This window comes from Embiotoca jacksoni, unplaced genomic scaffold, assembly GCF_022577435.1.
Source record: "Embiotoca jacksoni isolate LCO1_2020_lvr unplaced genomic scaffold, fEmbJac1.0.p SCAF_20, whole genome shotgun sequence".
Taxonomy (NCBI): domain Eukaryota; kingdom Metazoa; phylum Chordata; class Actinopteri; family Embiotocidae; genus Embiotoca; species Embiotoca jacksoni.
Window position 1 is genome coordinate 5,844,538 of NW_027185341.1, and position 11,639 is coordinate 5,856,176.

An 11,639-nucleotide genomic window follows, 5' to 3' on the forward strand; every position below is an offset into this window, starting at 1 on the left:
CTGGCCGGAAACACGACTCCAGTGGGAAAACAATTAAAAAATTGTGTCAAATGTTTGTAAATAGACACATGTTTACTAACATGGCCGCCATGACAGCCGAGTAGGTTTAATGATTCCCCTGTCAAACACTGCCCAAAGGCTGGAGCTGTTATGTCTTGTAATTGTCATGTTAAGAGGGCACTGTGATAAGTCCAGTCATTCTGGTAATTTGGCCAAAAAAAAACGCCCGGGATTTGTTTGTATTTCTGTAAACCAATCACAATCGACGGTGCTGTGACGGTGTTCACGCGAAATAAGGTCGGGTAGGAACTTATTGTAGTGGAACCTGAGTGGAACACCTGCAAACCGGGGTGGCGAGGCCTGGCATAAAAATGGATAAATCTCTGCCAAAGACTGAAAAGAGCCAAACAAGGCGGCGTTATTGGATGATCCAAATCTTTGTTAAAACTCCTATTGTTGTTTCCCGTTGTGAGGGGATTTTTAAAACGGTAACACACAGATAGCGAAGTGACAAGAGACTATTGACTTATTCGGTGAGGTACACTATAGACACGTTAGAAATGTCGACCTGCTAGGAAAAGTACAGGTGTAACTTATTTCAGTGTCCCAGTAAGTCATGAGAGTGACAGCTTACACAATACCAAGATCCTTTTACCAAGTGAAATTAAACTTGGCCATCATCGATTTTATTATTTGCAGTTCCCCTTTAAAGATGTTCTTACACTTGCGAGTTGAATGTTTTCAGTGCTGAAGGCCTTTGGTGTGGAGTTTGGAGGTTGGAAAGGGCAATGCTTTCAGCCTCACAGTCAGAGTTAGTAACATCTCAAACACGAGGCTTATATAATCATTCATGCATACTGTAAGTATAAAAGAACACATTTAGCTCTTCTTACAAATGATAATGAATAAAGGTTCTATTAATGGATGAAGGATGAAGTATTTATTGACACTGATTTCCTCCAAACGTCCAGCAACATCTGTGCGGATGACAAAATGCACTTACTTAATTCCTCTATCTTTCAACACTGAGTTATGACTTATTTTGTATGAGTAATACCTTATACTTGTGTTGTTTTTTGTTTTAATGAATTATAATTAATTATCTTATTGTCTTGTACTGTGCAGCGGGAGCCAACTGTGCGTGTGGTTGCTGTTTCCCATCTTCCTCCACTCCACTACGTTAGTGTCAGTAAAGGAGGTCAGATCACTGTCTGGAACGACAGCCTACACATCCTCAAAACTTTAGCGGTGAGTGACATTTAACATCTACATGGAGTTACCGTACTCTCACACACACACACACACACTCACACTTTTATATTTATTCCTATTTCATCCAGCTTGCCGGAGACCCAACTGTGGAAGTGGCCAACACGAGGAGGTTCAGAGGCTGGACCACTGATGCCGTGTCTATGGGCAGCGTCCACACGGTTGCCGTAGCAACTGACTGCAGGGACTTGCACTTTGTCAATGTTTCTCCGACCAGTGTATCTGAGGATGTCCACTTATTTGGTACACTAGGTTGTCAACAGTACTAAATTATCAGAGGCTGAATTTAAAGAATCAAAATATTATTTATCTTCTTCCATCCTCTGTCTCATATTTGCTCAAAGGGTTTCGTAGCGTGCTGACTGCTCTTTGTTACTGGCATGATATACAGGTACGAGCACTCTTCATTTGATATATACTGTTTCAACTGGATCAATGCACTCAGAAAGTGATAAAGTCATCATTTTAATCTCACTGGTTTTGCTTCCAAGTGTCCAGAGCAGCCTCCACTGCTGTTACTGGGGGATGAAAAAGGAGGAGTCCACCTGATGTGGTTCTTGAACCCATCTAAAGGTCTTTTCAAGAGTCCATCCAAGAAAGAAAATGGCCCACAGAGGATCTTTTTCCCAGTAGGTTTTACATCCTGTATTTACTGACTTCAGTCACTGGTTGTTGGAGAGAAATGTCTTTTGAAAGCCTTTGTAGGAGCAGTAAAGAAGCCTGGACAACAGCAGCTGTTGATGACACAGCAGCACTAGTTTAGTTCTGTCACACATGTTCTTAACAGGACCTTGGTGAACATAGCAACATGGTCTCCTACCATCACATCCCCGACGTCCACACGCAGCCAATCAACAGAGTGATGTTTGACCCCAGTACCAGCGTCGTCATGACGTCATCAGAAAGTGACACCACATCTGTGGTCTTTATGAATGTGTCTCAGAAACGGGAGCCTTACGTTTGGAAATTTAAGCAGGTAAATGACATCACAGGGACATTTTGACTGATAAGATGTTGAATCAAAGGTTATTATGTGTTCTCGTTAGTAACTATCACTACGAGTCATAGCTTATTACTTTGGGTAACATTAGACTTTTATATTGTTGGTGCAATTGCTGCTTGCAACAGTCTTGGTTGAGCCCTCAGTGTTTTTGGTGGTCTTAAAATAACAGCACTGCATATTGTGGCTATTAATCATCAAATTTATTAAAATATAGAACATTTTTATTGATCAGAAATATACAGTGTTTGTAAACATTTGTAAAATGTCTAAAAAAAAACTAAGAGAGAGAGAGATGTGGACTGATTTTTGTTGTTACCTACTTTTGATGTGGATCACATGTCTGGGTCTGGCTGACGCTGACCTAAGAGGATGGGTCATGGTTTGGAGAAAAACATTCTCTCTCTTTACATTTTTAGTTGTAGAAAAGTTATCTTTATAGCATTGAATGTCCTTGCATGTTGCTTCAATATCACATAACATTACATAACTAGTCATTTTTATCTGAAAGAACAAATACGAGTTGTGAGTCAAGTTGCTAATTTATAAGATTTGCTCCCACTCAGCATGCAGTGGCAGACAGAGTAAAACTGTGGCACAAAACATTATTAAACTGGGCGGTGATGTTTCCTGTTATTCACAATGGCTTTTTTTTATTTAATGAGCACACTAAGTTTATACTGCAATTAACTGTCTGAACATTTTACCATTGTAGCCACCCTTCAAAATTCCCCAAACCAAACAATTATTTTTTTTCTATTTTTTTTAAAGGGCAGACCCACGAAACACTTGTTCATGTACACAGAGCTGCATCTGCTCTCTACTCTTTTGGTCTTTTTGTATCGTTTCAGGGAGCTAAATGTTTCGACTACAATGCATCTCTGCAGCTGATGGTCACGGGAGGTTGTGATCGAACAGTCAGACTGTGGACACGATATGTGACCACAAGCCCTGTAGCCACGCTGCTGGGTCACCACACTACTGTACTGGATGTTGCAATCTACCAGCCTGTCGGGCAGATCTTCAGCTACTCCAGAGATGCTGTGAGTCATTAAATATGAGGCTTAAAATAGAGAACTGCTCTGAAAATAGGTCTGCATAGAATTAAAAAATACCTTGTTCATTTATTTTGCTTGTTGTTTATCATACAAATGTAGGTCGAATTTTTTTTGGTGAATGTGTCACAACTGAGCTTGTTTATGTTCTAGTTAATTTATTGATGTTTGTTCCTTTGTCAGGAACTGAGAGTTTGGGACATTTCTACCCACCTCTGCCTGAAAACCATCTGCCTGCAGTTTCCCTGCCTGCAACCAGGTCGTATCCCGGAACACGCAAACTTCCCATTCCTGTTGCTGAGCCCTCCTCTTCCCGAGGACACTCAGCCTCATTTAGTGGTGGGATGCAAAGATTACCTGGCAGTGCTCAGTCTGGCTGAGAAGAGAAGAGGAGGAGGCGGATGGCTGACGGATGAAGGAAAGGAATACGGAAAAGAAAGTCAGTGGGGTCCATCCCTCTCCTGCGCTCTGTACAACCCCACCCTGAGACAGGTGGTGACCGGACATGCCGACTCATCAGTGTCCCTGTGGGACGTAGAGACGGGGAGGAGGCGGCTTCACATTTCAAATGCTCATGGAGAGGTTGAACTCACCTGCGTGGCAATGGACTCCTCTCACCGAAGACTCATCACTGGGGCTCGTAATGGCACCATTAAGGTTTAACACCACACTTTCAGTAAGCACAGAAATAAAGTGAATTTGATAAATAAGAGTGTTAATAATACCGACCACTTCCTAAGCAGGTATGGAATTTATTAAATGGCCTTAACCTGCACAAACTGGAGCCTGTCACTGACACTGAAGTCACTGGGTTGACCTGTCTCCATGACAACCAGCTGCTGGCTGTGGGGTGGAGCCAGCGGATCGCTCAGTACAACATTTCAGGATGGAAGGTAAAATCAGGAGGTTTTATATATTATAGTCCTTACCAGTTCCACATAAATATAACATTTTCTGTAAAGACTGACTTCACACCAGCCTGAAAATTGATGCTTCACTGCCCTCAGTGATTGAAAGTTTCACGTCTGAATTATCTGGTGTGGTTGGATGTGGTCAGCAGTGCGATCTGCTGTGCCTGCAACCATACTTAACAGATATGTCAGAGGTAGTATATCTTTATATTTCTGCAGCAGAGTGAGAAATGACCTAAATCAGCATAAAAAAAGATTTTCATGGAGTTACTCATCTTTCTGTTCTAAAATAATCATTTAACTTAGTCCTCCAGGTCCTATTTTTTTTCTGTAATTTCCAGAACATTAAACATAGCATTAGAAATATTTTTGTAAACAAGCAAAATTATGTTACTGTTTCACACCAAAAGCATTTACTCATAATAAACTTGAAATAAAACATGCATTTATTTCTGCTAAAGACATTTGTAAAGCCCATTTTAGACTTCATATACTGCAGACGATATTGTTTGCAAGCAGTGCCCTTCTTTCTTTGCTTTTTGTGGCACATTGGTGCCATTCTGCACATGTCAATCAGTGTTAACAATATGAAACCATCAGAACGATTGTGTATTACAGGGCTACCAGTGGTGGAAACCTCCACATGGTATTTTGAGCAGGTGAAATTTGAAGAAGTTGTGGGTATACATGAAAAGTGTCTGTATCTGCTAGATCTTTTCACATAAAAGTGCTCACTAGACAGGAAGTGATTTGTCCGTGTTTTTGTAAATGACATTTGTGGAGCAACAATTCAATAGTTAGCGAGAGTAGTGATAAAATTCACACAAAAAAACACCACACCGACCTGACTGAAACAAAAAAATCACAGCAATAAAGACATTACAGAGGCTTTTGATTGAGAGATGATTCTGAGAAAATGACTAAAAAGCTCAAATAAAACATATTAATATGTCAGGCCTCTACCTTGAGTGTCAGCATTCACACTTCTGCTCTTAAAAGTTCTTCCCCAGATATTGAAAACAGGATGATTAGTCCCACATAAACAGCTGTCACCATAGTGACTAATGTAGTACAGACTTAAAACACAAGTGTTTTTCTCAGTACTGCTGACAACAATTTAGCCTGAAGAAGACTTAAGCCCAGAAAATATTACGCCAAACTTTTCCCAATAACTTCATGACTTTAAATCAGATACAACCCACATCCGCCTACACATTTGTACATGCCGGCACACGGGTCTTAATACATAAATATATAAAAGTCTGGCTATGCAGACTATGTTTTCATGGCTCAAATTCTTGTGTTAACTTGTACCTCTCAATCTTTACCTGCCATATGCTCTATGCTCTGTGGTTGGATTCATCCCTTTAAGAGAACAGAGGTAACATTCAGTATTCATGCTTCTCCAGCAGATTTTTGATGCTGTTTTTTTTTTTTTATTTTTTTTTTTTTTTTTTTAACGCACTTATAAAGTTTCTCATTCCAAGTAGGTTTTTTGAGAAAACACTTTTAAGTCCAAAAAAACTAGAGAGGAATGACTTGACATCAGCAAATGACGTAAATTAGAAATACATCTGCACATGCACCTGGTGAGTTCAAAGACATCTGCACCAGAGTTTCTCTAATGTCCACCATGCTGAGCTTCCACATAGTCCGTTTTGAAGAGCTCACCACAACCTGGTAGCCCAGAGGTTTAAACAAAATCAACAAACCAGAGAAGGAAATGGAGCTGCTTTCCACAAGGCAACACAAACAATCACATGCAGTTTCAGCCCATTTGTAAACTGTTGCACAGCAGAAAGCAATGAGTTTACAATTTCAGCCAACAAGCTTATGTCTAAAAATCAACTGTGGACTTCCCCTATCCTGAATGCTAAAACTGGTCACTTCTTAGTACTTCATACACATGTTTCTTTAATTTTTATAATCAATATAACAAAAAAACTTAAATGTTTCATGTTTGCATCTATTATAGGACTTGAATGTGAAAGCAGACATGTCGTGGAAGTCCAGCAGTGTCCACAAATCAGACATCTTGGCCGTGTGTCAGTGCTCCGCTTTGGGGTTGGTTGCCACGGCGAGTTATGATGGAGAAGTAGTTATCTGGAGGCTGGAGACACAAGGACCGCTGCACCACCTGCAGAGAGAGACAGAGGGAAGGTAAGAGGATGCAATCATGTTTTGTTAAAATTTGTGAATCTATGATGGTTTAAAAGCAGTGCTGGTGAAATTCTTTAAGACAAACATTGTATGTTCCCATCCGGTTGTTCATTCATTCATCAGACACCTCTGAAAAGATCTGATTATATCCATTTGTCATTGGAGAAAAACAACAAAGGTTTCAAATACTCACAGCTGAGAAACTGGACCAAATTATTTAAATGATCAAGTGATAATCCAAATAATGTTTTTTTTATGGTTTGTACGAACGCGTCCCAGCCAGGTTTATTTTTACTGTTACAAACCAACTTGAGATCAATTTTGCAGATTAATGTCACACAATGATCACTTCATATAATGTATAGTACGCCTTGTTCATATCTTACATAAATTAATAATTAGACTTTGTGTTTTGTTTAAGTGTAAATTCTGATTAATCAGCTCCTTGTTTCTGCTCTGCATTTTCCATTATGAACCCTGATGTGAGGATAAAGATGAGCTACAAAATACCAACAAAACCAACACATTGATTACTTCTAACCTTAACGATGATCCGAGTCAGACTTCAATTTTTATGACAAATAAAATGTTAAAACATTTTAAAGCTGTGGTGGTTACCATTTCTCATATCTGGTATCATGGAACCTTAAAATACATTCCTGTGTTGGTATTGAACCTCTGCAAGTGCATTTTGGCCATTTTAGCTGTGGACTGGTGGTTGCCGATTTTATGAGTACCACATCCTCAGTGGGCAGAATCCTATTCATAGCTTTTGTTTTGTTTTGCTTTTTCTGCAGAGTGGCCCTCCCTGTCGACAGCCTCTTGTTCCTTCAGCATCGAGCTGGCAACAAAAAGTTAAGGAACAGAGGTGTCCTGGTGTCCTCGCAGGCCGGCCGGCTGCACTTCTGGAGCATCACTGGAGAGAAACACACTTATGGTGAGAGGCACTTTTGAAAAAAAAAAAAAGCTGCAGGATGGATTAGTGTGATGTCAATCAGAAACAAAATCGATAAATCACTAAAATGCAATAAAGAAAACTAAAATAATGTATAATCAGTTGAGATGCTGCTGTCAGTTTTCATGATCTTCTTCCCGTAAGATGGATTTACAGCGAAAGTAGTGACAGTTAGGCTGAACTGTGGACTCTGCCTCCTGCTGGTACCATTCCTGGCAGCCCACAGCTATGTCTCTTTCCAGATCCCATCTGTGTTTAGTGGTGCGGGATACATGCACTGTGACCGCTGCATATGTGTGCGAGCTTGCATGGGGGTGTGTGTGAATGACCCAGCGTGACCTTGTGTGTCTGTATAGGTCTGTATACAGTGTGTGTATTTTTCCCTGGCAGAGAAGAATTTCAGATCATGACATAACAGAAGGACGAGTGACATAACGGAAAGCAGTTAAAGGTAGCAATTTGTCTCAGAGGTACATTTGTCATTTAAGTCAAAACAGAATGCTTGAAATTGGTACAAAGGCTGAATATAAATAGATATCTGTGCATTAAACTTTGACTGAACCAGGATACCTCTCTACTGCTTATAGAAAAATACAGGAGCTTATTGTTGAAACTGAAATTGTACAAGTGCAATTCAGTTGTTTCCTCCTCCTTCCAGGTGAGTTTTATGCTCCAGAGCAGGCAGGTGAATGTGTGCTCAGCCTGAGCTCAGACCAGCCCAAAAACACAATCCTGGTCACTGGTGACACGACGGGCTGGCTTCAGATCTGGGACATTTCTTCCTATGCACTGGACATCCAACAGGAGGTGAGCTGGTACATGAAAATAAAACTGTATCGTGTACTCTACCATTTATACCCCCATGTACTTGATATTTTCCCTTTCCATTTAGTCAGCCTGTGATCGACCTCCCATGCTGCAGTGTTGGAGGGCTCACAGAAGGCCGTTGGTGTGTGTGGATGTCCTTGAGGTAGCTGACCGACTGTTCGTCCTCACAGCATCGGTGGATGGTTCATCTGGACTGTGGACAAAGGACGGTGATCATGTGGGGGTTTTTGGACAGGAAGTGATGTGGAATATCACTGACCCAGCTTCCTACCGTAGGTGAGGTAAATATGTGGGACATATGAGTTTGGCCACACTCCATTGGGGATTTCCAGACGATGCATCCTAATGGTCGCAGACTATTAGAGCGGGCTTTAACCAATCGGCATTGACGACCATATGACGTATGTTGACCAAATTATGTTTGAAATAATAGAAGTAAATCGTATCAGTAGGGAGACAAAAAGAAATTAGGCTAAAATACCCTTGTCCTTAACTGTCAAAGTAAACTGAACTCATTGAGGGTTAGCATGTTGGCATTTTGTGTCGCTCCCTCTTCCATTGTTGGTGCACCGGAGGCCATAAGTGCTAAGAATGACTGGACACAAGATAATGTGGAGCAAATTGGATGATGCAGTTAAAATTTTGAGGATGATGCATTTAAACAGCCTTTTTGAATTAGATCATCCAGCACATAACAGAGTATACCTGGCATGTCAAGACTGTCAGTATCAAATGAAAGACGTCCAAACAAGTGATATCAACCGTGAGTGTCTTGTACCAAATGTAACATAGATGTTCTAAAGAGGAACACGTCACGGTCAAATGTGTCCTCCAAAGAAAACGTCCCTCACTGTTCCACAAACATTCGAGTCTTTGATTGACGCTTCAGTTTGGATTAAAGGTCGTAAACTCCGGGCTGGCCCACATCTTAGCTGTCTGCTCGGCTGTATTTCTGTCACGTGGGGTAACACCATAAAGGAGAAAGCTGTCGGGAATCATCAAGGGGGTGAAAAAGAGAAGTTAAAGGGAAAGACAGATTCAGCACTGTCTTAGAAACATGAATCAATATGTGAACCTCACTGAGGAGCAAAATCATGACAACATTATCATTGAACTCTTGTCGAGACATGTTAACATGGCTTCTTGTGGGTTTTAAATTAGAGACGCACGACATGGGTGATCCTATTGAAATCCAAATTTTTGCTCATGGAGTGTATATTTAATGTCTGCGTGAGACTGACAGGGAGAAAGTAGTTTACTTTTTCTCTGTCAATTAAACTCTTCATATCAATCCATGGCTGTCTGTAACTTCCTGTGACACCACCCACCGAACTCCAGACTACATTTTAATGTCTCTGCTGTACCTCTCACATACTGTAAGTATAAGTGCGGCCTCGCAGAGCTGCTAACGGTGGACTTGTTTGGCTATGCATTGGCCAGTCTTTAACTACATAGGAAATATTGCGTATATGATCACATGTATTAATAATGCCAGTGTAAACATCCCATCTTTGCCATTAAAGACTTTCACATGTACGTCACTACTGCAAAAATGTTCACTATTAAACTCTTTGTGGTCTCATTTTACCACAAACGGCTCAAACAACTCAAATGTCAGCAGTTTATCAGTGTTAAGACGCTCTGTGGACTCTTTTTTTGCTTGTAAAATTTTAGATCTTGCACACACACACACACAGGAGGAGTTCACAGAGTACTCAAATGGATGCCAAGTTCACCACAGAGATGGAGAACATTAACAGCTCTGGTTTACATCAAATCTAACAACAAACATTCTCACAGATATCGGACTCTGTGACAAAATATCATCCAGCAAGAGATCACTGACCAGAGTCCTGTCTGCTTTCATGAGCTTGACATGAACAAAATTGGGAAACGTGTATCTAAAGCAAACAGCTCTGTGTTTGCACACGTAGACTCCCTTCAGCAAAGAGTGATATGTATTGGTTCTGACACCCTCAGGGAGACGCAGATCAGCCTGAGAGGAACGGAGGACGAGGAGGAGGAGGAGGAGATGGTTGAAAGTGACAAACTGGGACCCAGGGAGGTCAAATGTCAAGTACCTGACCCCATTAACCTGGGTCATACTTCACAGGAAGAATGCTGCGCTGAAGGTATTCATTCAGTTGAAACAGGTGTTTTTATGTGCAGCACACACACACACACACACACACACACACACACACACACACACACACACACACAAAGAGATGGCCTCTCCCCGACCCCGGCCAGTGTCAGTCACATTTGACTGTAATTACCGCTTTCATCAGAATCCGTCTGCACACGTCTATGGGTGCTGAAGATATTCATGACAATAAGATACTGGTCACCATGGCCTTCCAAACTAATTAAACCCGATACTCTGATTCAATCATGTCCAATTTCACCATGTTACAAAGAGAAGAATCAGAGCATACTTTACATTCTCCTCCACTGGAGTCTGGAGCTCAGCTCTGGAACATTTGGGCAATGTTCAGCTCCAGAGACGCAGGCCAGATATTTTAAAAGTGCACAAATACTCAAGGTGTGTGTGTGTGTGTGTGTGTGTGTGTGTGTGTGTGTGTGTGTGTGTGTGTGTGTGTGTATGTATCTGCAAGACATTTCCTACACTTTCCTCTCACTGCCCAATCCTCAGAACTCGCCAAAATAAGCGATGAGCTGTGCTTTCTATGCAACCACACCCAGGACACACTCACACTCTCACACTCTCACACACACACACACACACAGGCACACATTTACTCACATCATATCGTCTCCTGTCATCCACTTCAGCTTCATCCACCAGCCCGGCAGATAATGATGAGGAGCAACCTCAGCAACCCATGGTAACCTGCACCCGTACAATCAGCAGCTGATGAGTGTAAACACTGTCAGGTGTCATTTTCATCTCAGCTGTCTTGTTCTCTTTCCTTCATGCATGCATCCATCCATCATCTGTGTGTGTGTCAGTACCCATGTGAGGAATTTTGCCAGACAGCAGCTTTGAGACGTCTTGTTGATGACATCGACCGCAGCATTCACTGCTGATTGGCTGTTTTCGCCTCATCAGACTGTGCAGGTCCTGCAGGTGAGTTTACTGCTTCCCTTCTCTATACCTGATCTTTATCAAAAGAATGCCAAATATTGTGCAAATGAACTGGAAAAAGTAGTTCAGCATTTCTGGAAATACACTGATATGTTTATCTGCCAAAGTTCAATGTGAAGATTGATATCCCTCATAAAGCTAAATTTAACAGTTTCTATTGAAGTGGATGCTGCTCTGCTTTTAGTTGCTTACGTGAGTCTTTTCAATGAACAGCCTTTATTTCATCAGTTTCGGGATATCCAGTACTGGCGAGCATTAAATTACTGGTCAGCTCATGCAGCTATAAAAGGCTCGATCAGTTCTGGAGGAATGTGACTGCGCAGTTCCACTTCCCTTTTGTCGCGGTGCTGTG

The 11,639-nt window shown here is 41.4% G+C and overlaps 1 long non-coding RNA gene across 1 annotated transcript; it reads left to right on the plus strand.

The window, feature by feature from the left end:
- The first annotated feature begins 10,228 nt into the window (after positions 1–10,228).
- Positions 10,229–11,236, plus strand: LOC138202142 (uncharacterized). Its single transcript, XR_011178631.1, has 3 exons — positions 10,229–10,310; positions 10,975–11,027; positions 11,152–11,236. It is a non-coding gene; the product is annotated as an uncharacterized lncRNA (long non-coding RNA).
- Positions 11,237–11,639: the final 403 nt, after the last annotated feature.